Below are 21,794 nucleotides of genomic sequence, written 5' to 3'. Positions count from 1 at the left end.
AAATCTTTTGGCCTAGTTTTCAGTGAGAACACCACTGCTTTTGTTACCTCACTGTGACAAGCCTGGCCTCTTTCTAAAAAGCTCAAGCCCAAACAATCTTGACCTTGCAAGAGTGGGATTTTAATAATGATAAAACAAACAAAATGATGCAGCTCCTTGCCTGGTTGAGTACAGCCTTCTCTGAAAGAGACAGCAAAGATACAGACTGTTCTTCGAGGGCACTACATTATGCCCTGATGTGGAATATGCTGTATCAAAACACAGGCTTTGGCAATGCTTGGATGGGGCTAAACCATAAGCTGAGGCAGTATTTATTCAACGAAGCCCAAGTCATTTGTTAAAAGGAAAACTGGAATAGTGAGGTGTGTTTATATTTCCTATTCCTGCCCTTCTTCCCTCACCATAGCATGAAAACACATCTCTGGGGGATGCTCCTGGTGAGGGTGGACAGCTGTTACCTCTGAGTACCTCAGAAGGGTGTGTAGTCTTTGGAAACATGCTTACTGGTTTGGCTTTTGCACACTGGGCACCAACACACTGGTGGTTTACAGGTGTCTTTTCCTTAAGTTACATGTAAAAGTGGTTAAGGAAAAATCACCGATGGCCTTGAACAGGTAAGACCACAGTAAGTCCCCAGAGCCTGCCTGCAAAGCAGGGCTTCTCCCGGCTGCCTGGAAGGCTGCAGCTCCTGCTTCAGCCTTCCTAGGGATTGTAAACCTTGCTCTGCCCAGGCGTAATGTGGGAAAACAGGAAAACGCCAGTGGGCTCCTCCCTTTCTGAGGGAAGGTACTGGCCTGAGGACTATCCCCCACCACCATCCTGACTGTGCAATTGGGCCCTTGCTTTCCTCGGCTCCCATCTTCACTTGAGGAAGTATAATAAAACATAGAATTAAAGTATATCAGTGGTGTATATCCTACTTATTCTCTGCCTTTTCCCATATTGCTTCCCCTTCCTGTCTTCCTTCCCTTCTTCATTCTTTCCTCTCCTCATTTTTGCCCTTTTCATCTAATTTCCTTTTCTCTGCTTGTCTTGTTAAAAAAATTGCAAACGTCCGTATTTCCCTCATTTTCCTCTAGTCTCCATTCTCTTATTCCCTTTAGCTCCTGCCAGACTCTTCTATCACTTGACCCTTTGTTTTGGCCTCTTTCTTTCCTCCTCACCTCAAACCTGGATGAAGCAATAGTAAAGAAATCCAGGTTTGGGGGACTCTGCTTGCAGCCCTGCTGCAGCTTCTTTCTCTTGGTGTCCCTGCAGCGCGGCCCGCGACGGCCGCCCATGTGGGTGGTGAGTGATGTGCTCTCTGGCACTGCCAGTGCCTGGCCAGGGCTGCCGCAACACCTCAGAGGTGGGACCTAGGCCTTTGCCAAATGGGGCTGAAGATCACAGGGAATGTTTAAGGGGCCAAGTACACGGGCACGGTGATGGGTGAAAACCAAACATCCAGAATTGAGCCCCTCTGAGTTTTGGGAATCTTTGAATCTCACTTTGCCCCTAAACTTGGTAATCATGTTCTCTCTGCCCCAGCAAGGTGTCCATGAAATTACACAACTGAAATCCGATTTCAGCTTTGGCAAAATTATGAATCACATTGCTGTCTGAGGAACAATTTTTTAGAAATAAATGTGTATGTGTATTGCTGGACATAGTAAAATGAATTGGCATAATGAATTCCTCTCCAGGGTGACTTTCATGAGGCTAAATCCTCCATGCTTAGGAAAAACCTGCCAAAAAAATCTGTGTAAAACAAGCTATTGTGGACATTTGTTTTCCTTCAAAAGAGCTAGGTATTTTTGCGGACAAGCCCACAGGAAAGCCTGAGTGTTTCAAGAGAAATCTCTGAGCGAGATAAATTCAGTGGGAAAAAAATCACCATGAGACTTGCTGCACTGGCATGTAGCTCTGGACATGGCATTGACTCACTGAGAAAAATAACTGGACGACCTTGAGCTCCTAATATGAGGATATTTATAGAGGATGTTGCCCCAGGCTGCGTGACTGTTTAAGGAGGGCATCCTCCTCCTCTCCCTCCTTCTCCTAACATGGAACCTCTGAAGTGATGAGGAGAGCAGACCTCCGGGCAGTTGTTGCAGCAGGACCCAGAGCGGGCAGATCCATCAGGGTTTACCATGCAGGAGGTCTCAGCCAGGAATGACATGACCCTAGGGACTGCTGTTTTCTTGTGCAGGTCTTTGTTGGGCTGTGCAGGAGAATTCACAATTAGGGAGAGGTGCAGGGGGGGGTGGGAAGGCCAACGAGGCCAGCAGGGTGGAGATACACCCTGGTGGGTCAGGATTTCCCTCTGGGCAAAAAGCAGGTGAATTGCCAAGACTGCAGTCTGCTATTATATATGTGTGCATACAAAGAACTTTATGTCTTTTAGAAGACATGTAGTTCTGATAGCAATATCATCCAAGATTTGTCCCAGAAAAACAATTATTACATGGTCCAATCATGTCTTTCAATCAACATAGTGATCTGGTGGACACTTGACCCCATGAACATTGATGAAGAAGCCTCATGGATTCTGGTACAACAAAGATTTTTAACACCGCTCTCCTATTTCTGTGCCGTTAGTGGCCAGCAAGATTGGCATCTGTAACAATACATAAAATTTCTTCTTTTCTCTTGCTTCCTTATATCAGAATAAATAAAATGGCCAGTATAATTGATCGGTAACCTCACATACTTCATATTTCTGCATCAGTTCTCAAACCACCTCACGGGCAGTTAAGCCTCCCACCCCTTTGCAAGGGTAGACATTGCACAAGTTTATAGCTGTTGAGGTGTTGCAACTTGCCTGAGGACTGCATCTCTTCTCAGGAGGCAGTGCAGGTACAGAAGTGGTGGAAGCCAGCCCTCTGCCCTGCCTGGTTGTCTGTGGTCCCTCTGGGCAGCTGCCAGGGGCTGGATGTGTCAGTGCTGGGGCATGTGGTGGTTGTAGTTTCCACCCTTTGTAAAGACTCATGAGTCCCTCTGCGACATCAGGTGCCCCTTTATGCTGTGCAGCCAATGTACCTAAATAAAAATCCTTGCAGAAGATGTTTTTGCTTACGCTACTTTTATATCTTAACTACGGAGTGATTTACATATATTTCTTTGACTATTTGATTTGTGCCTGTTATAAACACAGCTTAAGGAAATTACATTAAAAAAAAAATTATCAGTGAACTCACATATGGATTTGCTCTTTTAATCGTGTTTTAAGTTCTAGTACAAATACCATGAAACTTTCTAGTTTAATAAGCATCCTCCTTGCCTTATGCTGTCTCCCAAGTGTTGCATGCACTGGTCAGTGACCCACACTCTAAAGAATTAGTCAGATGATAATAATAAGAAAATAGGTTTTATTTTTGCTCATTATTTCTTCATAAGCTTGCTAACTTCAGCAACCCCATCAGAAATTATGCGGCTGTTTCTCCAAACCACTGTCACTTGGGGGAGACTGCGTATCAGACCTATGGCCTGACACAGTTATTTCTTTATACAAACAACGTATATTGTGCCTTCTAGGAAATTTAGGATAATTGCTTATCAGAAAGGACTATAAGCTTTGGTTTCAAATAAATGAGGAGGCCCCTTAGTAATAGGGGAGCTGCTTCTTTAGGAGATACCTTCTCTGTAGGAAGTGAGCTTAGATTAATTGGTGGAGTGACTTGGGAGGAAGATGGCACAGACCCACTATGGGACAAGGAACAGACAAGCTGGGCTCTGTGCTAATGAGGCACAGGAGGGGTGGCTGTTCCCTCCCCCTGGCCCTTCAGTAACTCTCTCCCCAATTACTTTTTTAACATCTTGATGATCACTGAAAACAGCAATTATCAGATATGCGTTAGCTACCAAGAAACAAGCACGGCCTTGAATAAAATGCATACACATTATTACTACCACGGGTTTTGTTGCTGTCATACTATTGCTGTTGTTATTGTTGTAGTATATTTTTATTTAGTATGGCGCTGCAGTAGGCATCAGCAAGGCTTGACAAGCCAACAGGTCTCTAGGGCATCAAATCTATGGGCTTGATTTTTGCAACATTTATTCTAGTGGTATAGGCTACTATTACAGTAAAAATAAGTGTTCTATTGGCTTGAATATATGGAAACCTTAACTTTTCAGAGCAACGGAAATAAAAATGTGAAGCATTTATATTAAAAATGACCCCCACTGCTGGGGTCCAAACATCCTGCACAGGCTGTGCCATGCTGGATTGCCCCCGACACAGCCCCGCAGTCTGCTTGCTCTGCACCACAGGCACGGTCCCCTGAGAGCTCACACAGCTCTCCAGCCAGCCGCGCTGCCCCGCAGCCCCCCCGCCAGGCTGCCTGCACCCTCCGAAAACTGCCTCAGCACGCAGGGAGAGGGGCCGAGGCGTGCCTGCCCGTCACGGCCCACGCGAGGTGGGAGCGATGGGAGTGGTGTTAATCGGGACACAGACACGCGGAGGGAGGGAGGGAGAGAGCCAGGCACCATTTGTGTTCCAGATACAGCATGCACACACGTGCCAGCTGCCTGGAACCTCACGGCTCACTGTGGGATCCCAAGGCTGTTGTGGGGGCTTTGGTGTCCAAATTGGGTGATGCAGAACTTGGAGAGGTTTGTGGGCGATGGGCCCACCGACTGTCAGTCTGAAGATCCTCTACACTTGAGAAGTGCCGATCAAGCTATGGTGACCTGCCATAAACCTGAGAAACTTCTGCAGTATTTGGTCCCTCACCATGCTGGATCCGGAGGCTATCCCGGCAAGACCATTCTCAATATCATCTTTTTCTAGAGGGTGGCACATGGGAAAGAGACAAAGAGATGTGGAGTGGGGCAGGGAAGCTCTAGGCTCTGGACCTGCAAAGCTGTTCCACTGGTGATCATCACCATGCGGTTTGGCCTGCCCCGGAGAGCTGGCTGGAGGTGACCGGGGGGAGAGGAGCAGCCGGCCAGGGACGGGACGGAGGTGGGGTGGGGAGGAGGAGAGGTGGATGGGGAGAAGCGGCAGGGCTGGGAGGCAGCCCAGGGCACCCCGGGGTAGGCGGGCAAGGTGGGTGCAGAGGACGGGGCTTGCAGGGAAACACCTGGGGCGAGGGGTAAGGGCCAAGGGGCAGAAAACACAGCTTCCCTGCAACGGTGGCTGGAAACACATTTTCAGCCCTTGCTTCCAGCCACAAAAGCGCCGATTTTTAATGCTGCCGTACAGGACCCCGAGAGCGCTTCGCGGCGCGGAGGTCAGCAACCGCGGCGTGCCCCCGGAACGGTTCGGGCACGCGGCGCGACCAGTTCCACGGACCCTCGGTCCCGGCCCCGGCGGAGCCCGCAGCCGCCGGCCGGTGCTGCCCAAGCTGCGCGGCCGCTCCCCACGTCCCCGCCCCGCTTCACCTGCGCTGCCCGTGGGGCAGAGCCCCCTCCCCGGCGGAGGCTGGGCGGGGCGGGGCGGTTCCGCCGCGCGTGGGAGCGGAGCGGCGCGGCGCGGGGCGGGCGGCAGCGGCGCTTTGTCCTGCCCACGCCCACAGCCACACGCCGCGCAGCCGGGCGGGAGCCGGCAACATGGCCGGGCCGGCGGAGGGGCTGCCCGCCGCCGCGCTGCCCGGCTAACGCCGCGGGGCCCGGCGCTGCCAGCGGGGCGGTGCCGCTGCCGGAGCCCCCTCCCCAACACCCCCCCCCCCCCCCCCAACCCGCCGCCTGCCCCCGGGCCCCCCCGCGCCCCGCCGGGAAGATGAGGTGAGTGTGGGCGGGCGGGGGATGCGCAGCGCCGAGCCTACCTGAGGAGGTCGGGGGGGGGGGGTGTGTGTGTGTGTGTGTGTGTGTGTGGGGAGGGGGGTGTCCGCAGTTCCCCTCGTGATGGTGTCACGCCGTGGGGGCGGGGTGGGGATTTCCTGTGCGAGTGGAAGGCGGAGGAGAGGTTAAGCAATACAGCTCTTCCTAGTCCTTCACCGGATGGGTAAAACGAGTGGGTGGTGACATTTTTGTCATGTTTGACTGTCAGTGTCCAAATCCATATGACAGATTATCTCGGCGGTTACAAAAGGCTGTAAGCGCTCTGAAGACGGTGCCGCCGTGCCCAGCCGGCGTTACGCGGCCGCGCCGCGCCGCGCAGAGGGTACGGCGGGAGGGACCGTGTGCGGGGTTGTCGGGGGCAGTTCCCGCGGGGACGTGGGACGGGAGCGCTCCCGGGCACCCAGCACAGGTCGTGCCTCAGCTCCCGGAGTCTCTCTGTGCGGGCAGTTAGTGCTCCAACTCATAGTTTTCCCGAGGTCAGTTTGTCTATTGTGAATATGAAAAAAAAAACAAAAACAAAAACAAACAAAAACAAAACCCAAAACAACCCAAAGCCCACAGATTTCCTGCAGCCAGATAAGTGCCCAGTGGAGGGAAGGAAGGAAGATGTTACTAGTTTTGGTTCATACTCTTCCAGACCTCTCTCTTTCCTCATTTATTCAAGAGTTCACTTGAGCTGTCAGCATCTCGGAGCAACCCAGCCTCTGATTCATCTTCTAATATTAGTGATTCTTTCCACCTAATAATTACCTTTAGCAAAATAAAACTGCGTTGAGAAACCTTAAGGGAAATAACAGTTTGAAGCCAGTTACCTTTCTGTGGTGCCTGATCCCAGAATTGCAGGGTTGGCGTTGCTCCTGGGAGGTACAGTGGAGGTCTAAAAACCTCCGCCTGCGTTTACAGTTGCATTTATTCCTGACACTGTCAGATGTGTTGAAAGCTTGGAGCTGCACTCAATTATTTAGTCATTTATATTACTATTAGTTTGCTTTACCTGCTTAAAATGACAGCTCCTGAGGAGGGCCAAAAGCACACGTGCCCACAGTGTCATGCGACTGGTGGCTTAGACCCCTCCGGTCTCCACACCAAAGGTGTATCTGTATCAGTCTCACCTGGTCTGATCATGATGCTGCTCAGAGACCTCCAGAGATAAGTCATGGAACACACCAGATGGCCGTGGTTTTCCCTTGCTCCCTCGCGCTCAGTTCCTAGCCCCGTTTGTAGGGCTCTTCCCCCTTCCTGGCTCAGGAGCACACCGTTCACCTGCCAGGAGGCACCGCGGGGGTAGTTGGGAGGCTGCAACAATTCTGAGTTTCTCCCAGTGAAGGTCCCCTGCTCCACGTGAACTTCTGCAGTTGGTGGTTGTGTTTTTTGTTGGAAGAGGTAGCAGGAAAGAGAGGGACCCACGGAGACGGTCACTGACTGACAGTACCATAATGTACCTGAGTAACCCCCACGGGGAGAGCTAGGGCAGGCTTGGAGGAGGTGTGAGCTACAGGGCGTTTTGGAAAGAAAAAACAGCAGCTTAACTCCAGGAGGGGCTTCAGGACTTCGCCATGTCCTCCCTTTTGACGATGGTGGCTGGCGTGCTTCTCCAGGTTGGACGTGGAAGGCCAGGCTGTGTCTGGTCTGGGTGGGGGAGCCGGCCCCTACAGCTGCTCTGTGTGTGCTGCCTCTGTGTGGCTGCCCTGGCCAGTGCTCCCCGTATGACACTTGGCATCTGTAGGTGTATCACACTTAAAATAGGCTTTTCTTGTTAATACCACTTTTATACTTGAATGTACATGCTTGGTTTTTTTTTTTTGTTTGTTTGGTTGGTTTTTTTTAAATGAATTCCTATTTTTAAGGGTTTCCATTACTGATTTTTTTCCTTCCATATACAGACATTACTGAATAGGTCATACTTGTCAGTAAATATATGTCTGCAAATCACCTTTTTCAGTAACAATTCTCGTTTAATAACTATAGGCTATATAATTCCTAAAGACCCTGGCAGGCTATACAATCATTTAATAAAAACCTTCTTAAAACATTTGCTTAGCCATGTGTGTTTTATTTATGTTGCTTTTTATGGTGAATAGATGACAGTGCTATTCTTTGCACAACTGCATTTATGTGTTGGTTTCCATTTTTTGATACGTTCTTTATGTCTTCACTTAAAAGGTATAGTGTGTATAGTGGGTGTACCACAGGTCTGAGTAATAAAGCGTTCTAATAGCTGTTCTGTCTCAAAAGTGGATTAGGATTCCTGGGTGGAAAATGCTAAAGTGCAGAGGTGTTATTAGTTCCTAGTATATAAAAATATTGCTTTAGTACAAGAAACGTTGAGGTTATTCTACAGCAGATACTAATTTATTCTTGGAAGTAACAGATTTAGCTCATATTTGGGAAAATATCTATTAATATTGTTGTAGATGAAAATAAGACATTCTGTCAACAGAGGTGTAACCTCCCATTTCTTAGTCATACATGTAGTTTATAAGGCATCTGTGTTTCAGTGGTCTCTGGTCTTAAAAGTAAAAAACAGCTAGATCATTTTGGGTGTATCCCTGAAGAAATCTTCAGTGTCTCTCTCTTTGCCATGACTGTGGTGAGTTTAATTTGGCTCTGCGTGCTGCGGTCCTGACGCAGTGACGTGAGGGAAAGCCTCCCACTTTAAGGACTTTGTTTTTGCTAAACAGAACATACAGTGAATATCCAGAGATAGAAACAACCTCTAAACTGGATTATTCAGATTAAAACTGTACCTCCTTACTCTTTTGTGGTAACACATGCTTTAATACAACCCAAGGTAATGAGTTCAGTAGAGGAGTTACTGGCGAAAATGGTGTCCCTTAACACCTTTGTAGGGTTCTCTAACTGAAGTCAAACTTTTTGTTCTGACATTTCTGTATAGATGCCAACTGGAAATCCTAAAAAGCAGTTGTAATTAGTCCTAATTTAAAGGGATGGAGCAACACTCTGAGAAAAAGGGAACTGAATATTCATAGTATATAACCCTGTTTTAATAGCAGGAATTGTATATATATCATTCTTCTTAAACCTTTTGTTTCCAGCCATCAGCAAGCAAAGCCTTTTTTGTTCCAATAAACACAATGTATCGAGCACTTCATTGTCCTCCACATTTTCTATTCATGAAGAAGTTCATGAGATAACTCCAGAGTTTGGCCAATGCTTTTAGTTTGCTTGGAGGGTAAACGGAGCTGTATGTATGCAGTGTTATTTTCTAAGTTTTATTTTCCTTTATTCTTTCTTTCTGTTTGCATTTGTAATAGATGAGAGAGAACATGTTGTTTGTGTTTATAATGCTGTCAGAACTGGGGTTACCAACCTCACTGGACTAGTGGCCCGTGTAGCCCAGCGTAGTGTCTCCTGCAGGAAAGCAGTAGCATCCCCTGAGATGGATGATAAAATCAGGTTGTCTATAAAGTTTCATTTAACCTTGTCACTTACTAATTGATTTCTGAGCTGGAGCACTATGCTTGTAACTTTGCTAATTTTTCCTTAGTTTGAAAACTCTGTCCTGCCATGTTCTGACTGCTGCTGTGTGCCTTGGCATCGCGGCGTGCATGGCTCTGGGGTCCTGGGGGCAGTGGGGAGTTGTCACACTACCTTCGGCAGTTATGCCTTTGGGTACGTTTAGGTTTGCAGCCTCTCAAGCCGAATCTGTGCTACGCAGTTCTGCCTGTGTCACTTGAGAAAACACCTAGCACTTTGGCTGCCGTGGTTTCGTCAGCAAAATCCCAAGTGTGGATGCTGTGCTCCTGACAGAAAATCAGTTTTGTTAGCTCACCTTAGGTCTTTAGAGGGGTAGTTTAGCTCTAGCTGCAGACAAACTCCTCTGACAGCAAATTTTGGACCTCTGCTGAAGGTTGCACCCCACTGGCTGTGGCCATGCAGGGGCAGCGGCAGTGGCTCGTGGGGAACTGAGCGATGCTGGGTTACCTGCAACATACCCTTCTGCCAAGACGTGTGAGTAGGCAGGCCAGTTGGACTTCTTTTTCACAAATTGTTACTCCGTAAACTTAAAAAATAAACTTATTTTCCCCTCTCTAAAATAAAGCATGAACTGTGGACATCTTTTTGTGCATATCCTCTTTTTTGGAATATTTTTGTCTTGTGTTCTTGTAGTGATATAATCAAGGCTGAAGGCAATCTTTCAAGTGTGTGCAGGTCTGTTTAACTCAATACCGTGGTTTTGTGTGGTGTTTCGCCTCTGTCCTTTCCTGGATCACTCAGACTGTGTTTAACAACAGACACTCTAATGCAGGACAGCTCCGTTAGAAGTGTGTCGCGATTAAAGGTGTCTGCATCACCTTTCTCTGTACTTGGCTTGATGCTTCCCTTGGACAGTACAATACTTCCCTCTTTGTAAGTACTTGTAAGTATTTCTTGTAAGAAATCATTAAAATCTTTCCAAAAGTACAAACAGTTCAGGCTCAAATAATTTCCTGTATCTTGCAAGTTAACAATTTTGTGATTTCTTTCTTTTTATTCTTGCTGTCCATCATAGTTTCTCTCAATTCTGGGTGCTATGTAAGGAGCAGTATTGAAACTCTTTAGAAGAGATTTCTGAAGCTGATGCCAAAATAAAATTAATCCTGACTAGTGTTCAATCCTGATAATTACAGAATTAAGATAAAGTCAGTTGAATGAACTATAGATTCTCTTTATCTGAGGTCACTATAGATATTTCATGTTTCTTTGCTGAATCTGAATCTTAGTATCATATCATTTGCTTTCTATTTACATTAAAAAAAAAAAAAAAAAACTAGCTGATGTTTCGGTATTGTCCTTTTACTGCAGATAAGCAGTAAAAACTGCCTGTGTACCTTGGTATTACTCCTACAAGAGGATGGGGAATTTCCAGATATATTTTCTGTTTTTTTTTTCACAGCCATTGCAGAACATTAGGGATCCACAGTGCTTCCCGCCCTTTTTCTCAGCCTTGTGCCTAGGTCCAGTTTCTCAGGAGCGGGGAGGAGAGGTGGAGTAGCTGCGCCACCGTTTCTTTATCTCATCCCATTGTTCGCCCTTAGGCGGATTTCATCCGCAGTCACCTACCCAAGACTTCCATTTCATCTGCTTTTTGCTCTAATGTGCCATAATGAGTGGGAGCGACCGAAAACTGCCCTGCTACAGCTCAGAGCTTCCACCAAGACACATTTGAACTGCGCACCAGTAAACCCCCGTCCCTGCGGGAGTACGGCCGTAACGCAGCCCGGGGAGAAGAGGCCAGGGCTCCACGCGGGCTGCCGTGAAGTCCCCAGGGGGTAAGTCATGGCAGCACACAACCTCACTTGGGTTAATCTACCCTGTTCCTGGCTAATTAGCCCCGGGGAGCTCTGCAGTGAGCGGGGTAGGCTGTTTCCCAGCACCTGGGCTAGGGGAGGTGTTTCTAGCCTGCACCACGGGAAGGGGAGTAGCCTGGTGGTTCATTTGGCATGTTCTCCTGGTGATGGCTCTGTGGTGGTGGGAGTGCATGCACATCACCCGGTCACACTCAAAGCGCAGTCTGGGTTGTGATGGTGTGAGATTGAAAACAGTTTAAATTTGGTCTTTTTTTTTTTTTTTTCTTTCTTTTTCATTTCTGGGGTATTTAGCACTGCAGAATGTTTCTTCCCGTGAGACCTTGCCTTTTTGTGTTGAGCAAACACTCAGAATGGTATTGACAGTCTTTCCAAAACAATTCTTCACTTGAGAGCTATAAAAGTGTTAAGAATATCTGTTTTTATTAATCAGAGGAGACAGACTGGACAAGTTCTTACCAAAGTTTGAGCCTGAAAACCTCCTTCACATTTCTGATTATCCAAAGTGCCATTCTGTAACATCACAACAACTAGTGAAGCATTACATTTCACGGGATATTTCACAGTCCTGGAGTGGGAGAGACATGTGGTGGCTAGAAACTTTTGATTTTCTTTCTTGATGTAGGCATTCAAGCCTTACATTTATTTCAAGTTCAGTGGTAGTTTATACATTTCTTCTGAGTTCTAGTTCCTGCTCCCCTCAGCTGTGCCAACTTAGCCATTTGTGGTTTGGTAGAGTGAACCAGGTCATGAAGTCTTTACATACAAAGACAGAATAAAAGAAAATTCACACTTTCCATGTACAAAAGGTGTATATAAAGGTCAGGAGCAAGCAGGAGGTTGAAAGGGTGAGGCAGTGCTCCCTGGCACCACCAGAAATGCGTGTGAAACTATTTCTCCAGGGAATGCTATTACTAGAAATTAAAATTTGGTTTTTATTGAGATGCTACTCCTGCTCTTCCTCTTATCCACCACAGACCCTCCCACTCACGCTCCCCAGTGCTTGCGCTACAAACTGTGTAACCTAGCTGGTAGTATGGATGATCATTTTTTAACTACTAGCCATGTTCCCTGTCCAAAAAAAAGGTATTTTTCACCAGAGTTCATGATGGAGGTGTTTTTTCCCCTGAGTTACATGTACTGTTGACCAGGATTTCAACACCTTTCTTCATATCACTAAACCTGCCTGAGTTTCCTGCAGGCTTTCCTGTGATCACCCTGATAGTCAGCAGCGAGGTTGGGCCTGTTTTATAGAATCGTAGAGTCACAAATAGCTTGGGTTGGAAGGGACCTTTAAAGGTCATCCAGTTCCAACTCCCCTGCCATGGGCAGCGACATCTTTTACTAGATCAGGTTGCTCAAAGTGCCGTCCAGGGAGGGGGCATCCACAACTTCTCTGGCCTGCCTGTTCCAGTATCTCACCATCCTCATGGTAAAAAATGTCTTCTTTATGTCTAATCTAAACCTACCCTCTTTCAGTTTAAAACCGCTGTCCTTTGTCCTGTCACTACAGGTCCCAGTAAGAAAGTCTCCATTTTATAAGCCCCCTTTAGGTACTAAAAGGCTGCATTAAGGTCTCCCTGAAGCCTTTTATTCTCTGGAACCACTCTGACAGGTCCACCTCTTTCTTGCACTGGGGGCCCCAGAGCTGGACACAGCGCTGCAGGTGAGGTCTGATGACAGCAGCGCAGAGGGGGGGAGAATCTGCTCCCTCGACCTGCCGCCTGCACTGCTCTTGATGCAGCCCAGGGTACGGTTGGCTTTCTGGGCTGCGAGTGCACATTGCTGGCTTACGTCCATGTGCTTGTTCATTCTCTGGAAGCCCGTCGCTGTTAAGCGCAGGTTTTGTTTAGGTGAGCAATTCATTTCTTAGACAGTAGGTGTCATTCCTGCAACTTGAGATCTCATCGTTTTCTTCTGTCTTTCTTCAGCTTCACACAGATGCCGGGATGGATAGACATGTTTTGTTGTGATTTACTGAAAAAGGAAAAAAAAAATAAAAAAAATAAAAGCAAGCTGTGTAGAGCAACTTGGCTTAATCTAGTACTGGAACTGTAGTGTGCTGTGGGTACAGGCATGAGTGGATGCTCCAGCAAGGAGGACGTAGCAGTTTGGATCTGTCTTTGCTGCAAGGATGTTAAGGCCTGGTCCTTGTCGCTGTGGTGAGCTCCATGGTACAGATATGCTGTGCTTCCTCAGCTGCTCTGCAGCTTCTAAATCTCTCAACCTTTTTGGCTTCATTTCCTTAGCTGCTGGAGGATCACAATACTTACCTGAGAGGGTTGATGAAGTAGCTAGGTCTCAGTCTAGCACAGGATTTAAGGATATGCTTAAGTTTGGTTCTTTTGAAGTCCTTGCTTTGCTAGTTTCCTGTTCAAAAAGTGTTTCTGAGGATGGCAAGCATATTTATACTAAGTGCTATGCATTATAATAAAGTTCCTTGTGTACTGCGATCCATTCTTTCCTTCCTCCTTTTCTCTTTCCCATCATTCGCTGCTTTTTCTTAGTCAGTATGTGCGTGGCTTCCTTCCTGTGCTTCCTTCCTTTATCCCTCATCAGTAAGCCACTCCCTCGGTGATGAGGTGATCTAGAAAATGCACTGAAATGGAATTAGCAAGAAGTAGGGCTGGGGTCACCATAATCCCTTTAATTGCATGCTGTATCTTTTTTTTTCCATAGCTGTACACAGATCAGGAGGTTGGCTGCAGTGATGTTCCATGGGTGTATGTTTGCATGCAGCAGGAACAGCTAAACACAGTCAGGACTGTTGAATGCTCATGATAAAAGGTTAGCTTAAATAAGTAAATTCAAGTGAAAAATTTGTAATTAGAAATAAGTCCGTTACATGTGTGCTGGATGAGTAGGAATATGTCTTCAGCACTGAACAGACCAACACTACTCAACTTGTGGACCAGAAGGCATCAAAAGAGAGTTAAAAAATGCCTACAAAAAACTTTAAAAATCAGAAACATGGAAGTTAAAATCATTCACATATGCACATATTATCATGCAGTTTGTATGTATGTACCTATGCCCACTAGCTCCTTACTGTTCTTATTGCCCAGTTAAAATGTTTTTCATACTAAAATCATCATTTTATTAAATGACTCTGTTTTGTCTGTCACTCTTGTTTTCACCTGCCAAACAGTATTGGGTTTTGAGATAATCTGTGAATTCCTTTGTGAAAAGGATTTGTGCGCTAAAATGAGAGAAATACTGGACTAGCATATTTTGACAGAATGAGGTAATTGTAGTATTCTGACTTTGTCATGAATTACTGTTGAGTGCTGCAATACATTTGCATGCTAATCTTTCTATTAAATAACTAAATACATCATCTAGGTGAACCTAAGTCAATTTTTGATCTCACATCTGTTGCGTTGAGAAGTAAGGGTTTGAATCATCCAAGTAAAGCAGCCTTACTATTCTCAGGCAATTTCTTTGACTAGTCAGATAAGTGGACGAGAGAGAACATGGACTTACATATTCATTTTACCTGTGTGCTTAATAAAATGTCCTTGTTTGTTGTTTTGCTTGTCTGGTAGTAAGAACCATCTGTGAGTAGGTGGAACGAGGAGTTACATCCCTTTGTTGTGCTTCAGCACGTGCAGTGTTTTCCATTAGAAGAATGGAACACTGATGTGCTGCTTTGTCGGCTGCTACCAAAGTGATCTGTAACTCACAATACCATCTTATGATTCCACTGTGTGATGGATCCTCCCTACACCTCCACTGGGAGCCCCGCATTGTGGTGGATCCCCCCAAGAACCTGACCTGCTGACTCCTGGCCTTGTATTTATTTGTTTTAATCGGTGTTGAGCTGTCAAAGGCTAGTTCACAGCATATGAATCACATACAGTGGCCACGAAGATTGCTGTGGCCATTGGTGATCCCAGGGGCCGTCTAGCTCATCGCACACCCAGCAGCTGACCAGAGCGGTGCCTTGCTCTACCTGGAAGTCAGCCTGGAGACAGCCATCCCCCTCCGCCCTCCGGGCTTTCAGCTGCCCACATCTGATGCTGGAGGCAGGAGGCAAGCTGGCTGATACTAATGGCGTTAAGGTCCTAATCTTGAAAAGACGCGTACACATTCTTGACTTTATTAATGGGAACAGCATCCTTGATGTATGTGAACCTAATGACCGTTGTGATAAGACCACTGACCGTAACAAATTTAAGTGCGTGTTCAAGTATTGACAGGATTGGGGTCTGATGGAGCAGCGAAGTCTCACTTCTTCATTTGAGGGCAGAGCTTAGCGGGGGAAATCTTGCAGCTTTTAGGAAGGGGGTCAAAAGCTGCCCTGTTCCTGTCCTCTGTATAGAGTTCTTCACTTTTAACTTATACAAACGGAACATAAGCATCTCTTGTTTAAAATATTCCCTCTCTCAAATGAAAAATTACTAACTGAAAACCTGGCAATAAGTCAAAACCAACCCCTGCCCGTGAGGGAGTGGAGGAGGCAGGCGGGAGGTACAAGGAGAGGGTTTGCTGAGAGGTGGGGGGGGCGGGTTGGGGTTGGGGCTGGTGGCACCGTCCTGGTGAGGCAGGTGAAGTAGGTCCTTCCCTTTTGGGGGTTCACGAGCAAAAATGGAAATAATAAGTGAACAGAAGGATTGGCAGAGCATTTAGCATAACTGAAGAATGTGTGTGTGTAGCGGGGAGGTCCCACTGGGCCTGTCATGTTGACCCCAGGGAACACCCCCTCATTTTGTGGTCCCCAAGATGTTGCCCAAGGATGAGCTGCAAGGGCCTGCTTGTCTCTTCTGTCCTGTCTTTCTAAACAAAAATAGTGCCAGAACTGCGTGACTGCAACACTTTGCAGGATCTCAAAAAACCTGAGCCAGCATACTATTTTAAAATTTCATGGTATTAAATATGAGAGTGTTACAGAAATAGCAGAGGGGAAACTGAGGCAGGCAGCAAGCTAGGGAAGATGGAAATGAGTTTGTAAGAGCAATAAATGCACACAAGAACATGTTACACAAGCTATGAAGCTTGTTTGGAGGTGTGCAGGATGAATGCCTCATATCGTGCATTTAGCTGTCACCACTGTCCCGAGCATGGTGCGAGCTCTGCCGTCGGTACTCGCATGGGTCTGGTTTGGTCAGTGCTCCCAGTCTGAAAGCAGAGTGGAGTTGTTTTTAGTGGGCTCTGTGCCCCGAACCAGTTCACCATGGAGCTGTGTAAATGTCCATCAGCATCACACCAGAGGTGCTGCAGGGAGTGGGAGGGAAGGCCGAGCTGAGGCCAGGGCGCATCAGGGCAGCCCAAGTGGAAACGATGCTCTGTGTCCAACCCTCCTCTCAGTGGTGACTCCAGGCTTCCAGGAGCTCAAAATTTAAATCACTGCATGGTCTGATTAACTGAGTGGTTCACTAAGGATTTCCATGCTAAATTGCTAAAACACTAGTCCTTCCTTACTCAGGAATGCTTTCTATGGCCTCTTATTCCTGACAGTGGTCTCCAGTCTTTGATGTCCCTGTCACTTTGGTCAAAATCTGTCGCTTCAGACTTAGTTGCACCCTGATACCAGCTGTCTTCCGTTATTGCCATCAGGGTCTGTTCATCATCCTTTTGGTTTGGAGGTTTGGACACCTTTTGTGATACTTAAAAGTTAGTAATCCTGAGTGGACACTGCAAAACAAGCAACATGGCTAGAGGTTCCCTGCACAAACATTTTAGAGGTATGCTTGGGTATTACTGGCTGTAGTTAAGCCTGACCTTGCCAGAGTCCTCATCTTCAATTTGAATGCAGTGGGATTATAATCTAATATCAATTTCTATCTCTGATTCCCCAACACCCATGTCAATATGATAGGCCTGAACTGCAGTTCAGCTTCACAGGTGGTTCCTGTTATCACAGAAAATATTAGATGACTAGTGCCCTAAATACAACAGAGTGCACTTGTCTACACATCTGTGTATACAGAAAATTCTCTTTAATGGTAAAAAGCATAGTCACATAAGAAGAATGTGAAGGGAGTTCGCTAGAAGACTCAGTGGTGATTTTTTAAGTGTTGGAGCAAGGTAAACAAAATTAGAATAAGATATTAATACTGTGATAAACATGACAAATGACTTTGGCACGTCTGCCTAAAGAAGCGGGATTTTATGATTTTTATTATTTTGTTAAAAGCAACTTTGATAATTGCTGTGTTTTCCTAACAGTACAAAACACATCAAATATTTTAGTGACCCGCTATTTAAAAAATAACCACATCAGATGCCTCAGCTTCCTTGAGGATTGCCTCAGTTTCCTTCAGGACATTTCTCATAGCCTGTCAACATCTGTTTATGTATTGCAAATGCAGGAGGATGGAGAGGTGAAGACTTGCAGGGTCTGATGCTCCCTCTCCAGCCTCTGAGCTCCAGAGGAACTTCAGTAAAGATGGAGAGACAGGGGAGAGCCTTCATGGAGAGTGAACGTGCAGCAGCCCTGCCAGCGTGTCCTCAGCAGGACACACAGCTTCTAGTACCCCTTTCCTGGGGAATCAATTAATCGACAGGTCAAACCCGTTGATTTTGGGGAGTTTTTGAGCATCTCTTCTGTTTTCTGCTGTCTCTCTCTATTCTAAAGCAGTCAGCACAAGGATGTGAAGGAAAATTAATCCAAGTCACCTAAAATGTGAATGTACAGTAAATTAGGTAAACTAAATTAAACTGTTGTATATATTTTCTGATTCAGCATTCAAGTGACCTTAATTTGATTAAGTTTAATTCACATCAAAGTAAATTATACTAAATATGAAATAGAGTTGATTTAATTAATAATGAGTGTGTGTGCAGTGATCTATAGTGGTTTGATTCATTACAGAAATGTTAATTCAGATTACCTTTCTAGAATTTTCTCATATAGGTAAACCCTACAGGACAGTTTATTAGTTATGCCTAAACTGGTGTAATTGTGTGTTTATTCCCCCTGGCTCTAGGAGGACCTTCCCACCACTCTCCTTGTGTGAGACTTCATAGCATTTTGTTGTTGGATGTTTTGTTAATTTGTTAATCCAGCCAAAGAAAATTCATCAGTTTTCTGTTGGACTAATCAATTTTTGACATGGTTTGTGGCTGCATGGTACTCCACAGAATAAAGGCAGGAGTGTGAATGTGTGATCAAGGTAGAGAGGGGTAGGGACTTGTTTCACCTCAGGTCAACCCTTTGTGCAAGAGACACCCTGCTGCCAGCGCTCTGCATGCACTGGAAGTTCATTCTCCATTGGGTTACGTAGCACGTGGACTAGAAGTCATGAGTCTTGCTGGAGTTGCTTAATCAGATACCACCAAGTTTGATTTTCTCGGTGTTTAGGTACAACTGTCATGTATTACTTGTCTCTGGTTTATACTGTTTTCCTTTGGCTTTTTCTCTCCTTTGTGCCTATGTAGTACTACAGCATGTACCTTCTGAATAGCCATCACCTAAGTAGCTTGTGCTTTCAATATACACATGCTCTACTGACCCACTTTCTTACTGCTTTTCTTCCTCTTCTGTCCATGGCTTTAAAGTTCTGTGAGTATATTCTTGGCCATACTACCATTACAGGAATGGACACATTATAATTGCAAAGCTGGGATAACTGTAATGGCTGAGACCTGCAAGTTTTTTGCATAGGGTGTTTTTTAAGGACTTTGTTTTGAAATGATTGTGCAAAAAAATTCTGATTTCATAGTGCTGTGCTTCAAGTGTAAATAAGTAGCAGAAATGAAGCACCTGATTATTTTCAACAATTTCCCAAGTTGTAACTATTGGAGAAGCTTCAGGAGAAGAATAGATAATAAATATGAACTAGGTACAGCAAAGTTGATCTAATTCTATAGCCTTTTTTTTTTTTTTTTTTAAGTTTCTCTGAAATTGAGTAAACTGGTATTTGAAAAATAGAGAAATAACCTGAAACCTGGCCTGAAATTTAACACGAACCTTAACTTTGTAGCAAAAGTCTTTGAACTTTGGGAGGCTGGAAGGAATATAATATTGTGCTTCAAAATTTTCTTGAAATCTATCCCCAGAGTACTAGGACATGCTGTCTGTTCCTGTTAGCATCTTTGCATTTTCTAGTTTCAGCTTGCACAAGGAATCACTCCAAAATAGTGGCCAAAGGGCTACTGTCAACCTCTAGAAGGTTCCTGTGATTATCTGGTTCATTCTATCTGGAAACCAGGCTTTGAAACCACTGAGCTGTGCCCATCTCATCCTGATTTAATATCAACACACCCAGACACATAAACAATGTGCTTCTTCATGAGGCAATGAAAATCAATGAGGCTTTGAAAAGGCATCTCTTTAAAGTCATGGCCTTATTTGGGAAGTTGCAAGAAGCTTGGCTGTCACAAGAGAATATTTTGGCTCCGTGACAGTTTCCTTTATACGGTTCTTCAGCACGGAATCTCCTGTGTTTGCGCAGTGATAACTTGCAAGTGTTGCATGCCTTTTTTCCCCTCCCCAGGAATAGTTGCTGGAGGAGAACCCAGTAGGTTGGTCAAAAGAGGCCAAAGACACCTCTGTGCCTCTGTCTGGCCCAAAGTATGTAGAGAAAGCAGGTTTTCAAAGATAAAATTAAAAACTCCTGCTATTGCAATATTCCTTAGCAGATTCACGTATATTTATTATAATTACTTTTGTATAGGTTTTTTTTTTTTCACTACTCATTTGTTGATTGCTACCTTCTGTTTATGTGAGTTTGTTTAGGAATAATCTGGTCTGCCATCACCCTTTTGTTCCTTACACTCCTTGGGAATGTTTCCTTTATGTTCCTTACTACCTTGGGAACTGTGGTGGGATAAAACAGCCTGCCCCATAAATAATAAACTGAAGGGAAGGTGTCAGAGACAGAAGCATTTTAGACTTGTAATTGTAAAGGGAGAATGAAAGAGGAGAGACAAGGTTAACACAGCAGCATTTTGAAATTGTTTGAGAAGGTAGTTGAAAGAGAGAGAGGGATTAGAGAAGAAAGTTGTGATTATAAACTAAAAATTATTGTGGCTGTTGCTGAATGCCCTGTCCATATGATAAATGTGGAAAACATAGGCATGATTCGTGTCAAGATAGAGTGTGGTGTGATAAGTGTAATTGTACCCTGTGTGGATCTGGGGTGAGTTGTGATCACTATGACATGTAGAGCAATTGTAGTGAATGTTGGAATCAAATCGAGAACATGTGAGAACAAGAAGAAAATGTACCTTTAACTTGAAACACGGTAAGCACTGCTGCCTTTTAGAAACACTCTTTAACCCCCCCTAGAGCTGAGACAACAGCCGTTTAGAAAAAGCCTGCTGAAAGGTGAGACCCTGAGGCTTTTAAAGGACCCGATGAGAGGAAAGTGTGCCAAGAGGTGGAAACCTTCCAACTTCCAAAAGATCCACTGGGATGAGGACACTACCCCAGCACTTCAAAGGACCCAATGGAAGAAGAGCAGGATGACTGTCTGATGGAAAGAGTATAAGAGACACTGCTTTTAGAACTCAGGGTGTGTTGTGGCAGAGCTGAGGCTCTCTGCGCACTCAGCGCTGCTTTGCCTATTGCTTCTTCAAATTGATTGAACCCAAATAAAATGATACATTTTTTATAAATATTGGCTTCACTCATTTATAACATAAACCACTGAAATATAAAAATATTGCAGAGACTTAAGATGCACAATTTAGCGAAGTCCTGAAGAGGACCTCCAGCCATACTGATGTTGGAGACCTGGGGCACAATGATGAGCAACACCATACGGATCTGTCATTACACTGATACCATAAAGGACACCCTCGAGCATCAACAATACGGCTAAATAATAATAGTTTTTGGAGAGGTTGAGAAGTCAAGGGACAGAGGTTGATGTCAACACAGTCTGGTGTGGGACTAGTACCTATCCTTCAGATTTTACATCTCAAGATGGGTACAAAACATCCTTCTCCCCAGGATATTGGCTCCTTCCCTCCACTGTCGTTACTGGGTTTCCTTTGACCTGTTCTTGCCGTTCCTGTGCTCATACTGACCCAACATACATTTCAGCTCCTTTGTGCTCTGCTCTGTGCCTTTCTGTTTCTGAGGAGGTGGGGAGGCAGATGTACAGGCTGATCTCTGTCCCCAGTCCTACACCACTGCATTGCCAAAAGTAATATTTGGCTGGTGCTGGCATGTCTTTGGAGAAAGGGCAGGTGGAGGGGGCAGTGAGCCTGAAACAGAGGCAGCCCAGGGGTCCAGCATTGCTTGTATTTCCCAGGCACAAACACTGTCTGATAATACTGATGTCACTTAATATTGTGCTTATCTAATAGCAGCCTGAGGTAGCAGAGTGGTAGTGCCCATGGTGGTGGATGGGAGAGCAAGATATGTGTAACTTGAGAGAGCTTGGGCTATTTGCAGCTGATATGGTGAATGCAACTAGGAATGTGAGGCTGGAAGGAGCGGGTGTCAGGTTAGGCTGATCTGAGATAGAAATACGAGTTCAAAATGTGGAAGAAACATGATGCCTGTCTGTGACTGGAAATTAAGTAGGAATTCTGTGAGCAAGGGGAATAAGTTTTGGATAGTATTTGAGGTTTTGTGATGATCTCTCATTTTATGAGTCTCAGGAATTAATTTGCAGCACCTTGCTACTTCTGTCTCAAGGTCACTGGGATGTACTGACTGCTCTGCAGCTTAATTAATTAGAAATTAGCTAAGCCAGGATTTGAGTGAGATATTTATCTGTGATGACCTGACCATTTCCTTCAGGAAGTCATTCATACTTGGAAAGACAA

Source organism: Tyto alba, unplaced genomic scaffold (assembly GCF_018691265.1).
Source record: "Tyto alba isolate M040663 unplaced genomic scaffold, T.alba_DEE_v4.0 Super-Scaffold_29, whole genome shotgun sequence".
NCBI classification, from domain to species: Eukaryota; Metazoa; Chordata; class Aves; order Strigiformes; family Tytonidae; genus Tyto; species Tyto alba.
This window is presented reverse-complemented; position numbering follows the sequence as displayed.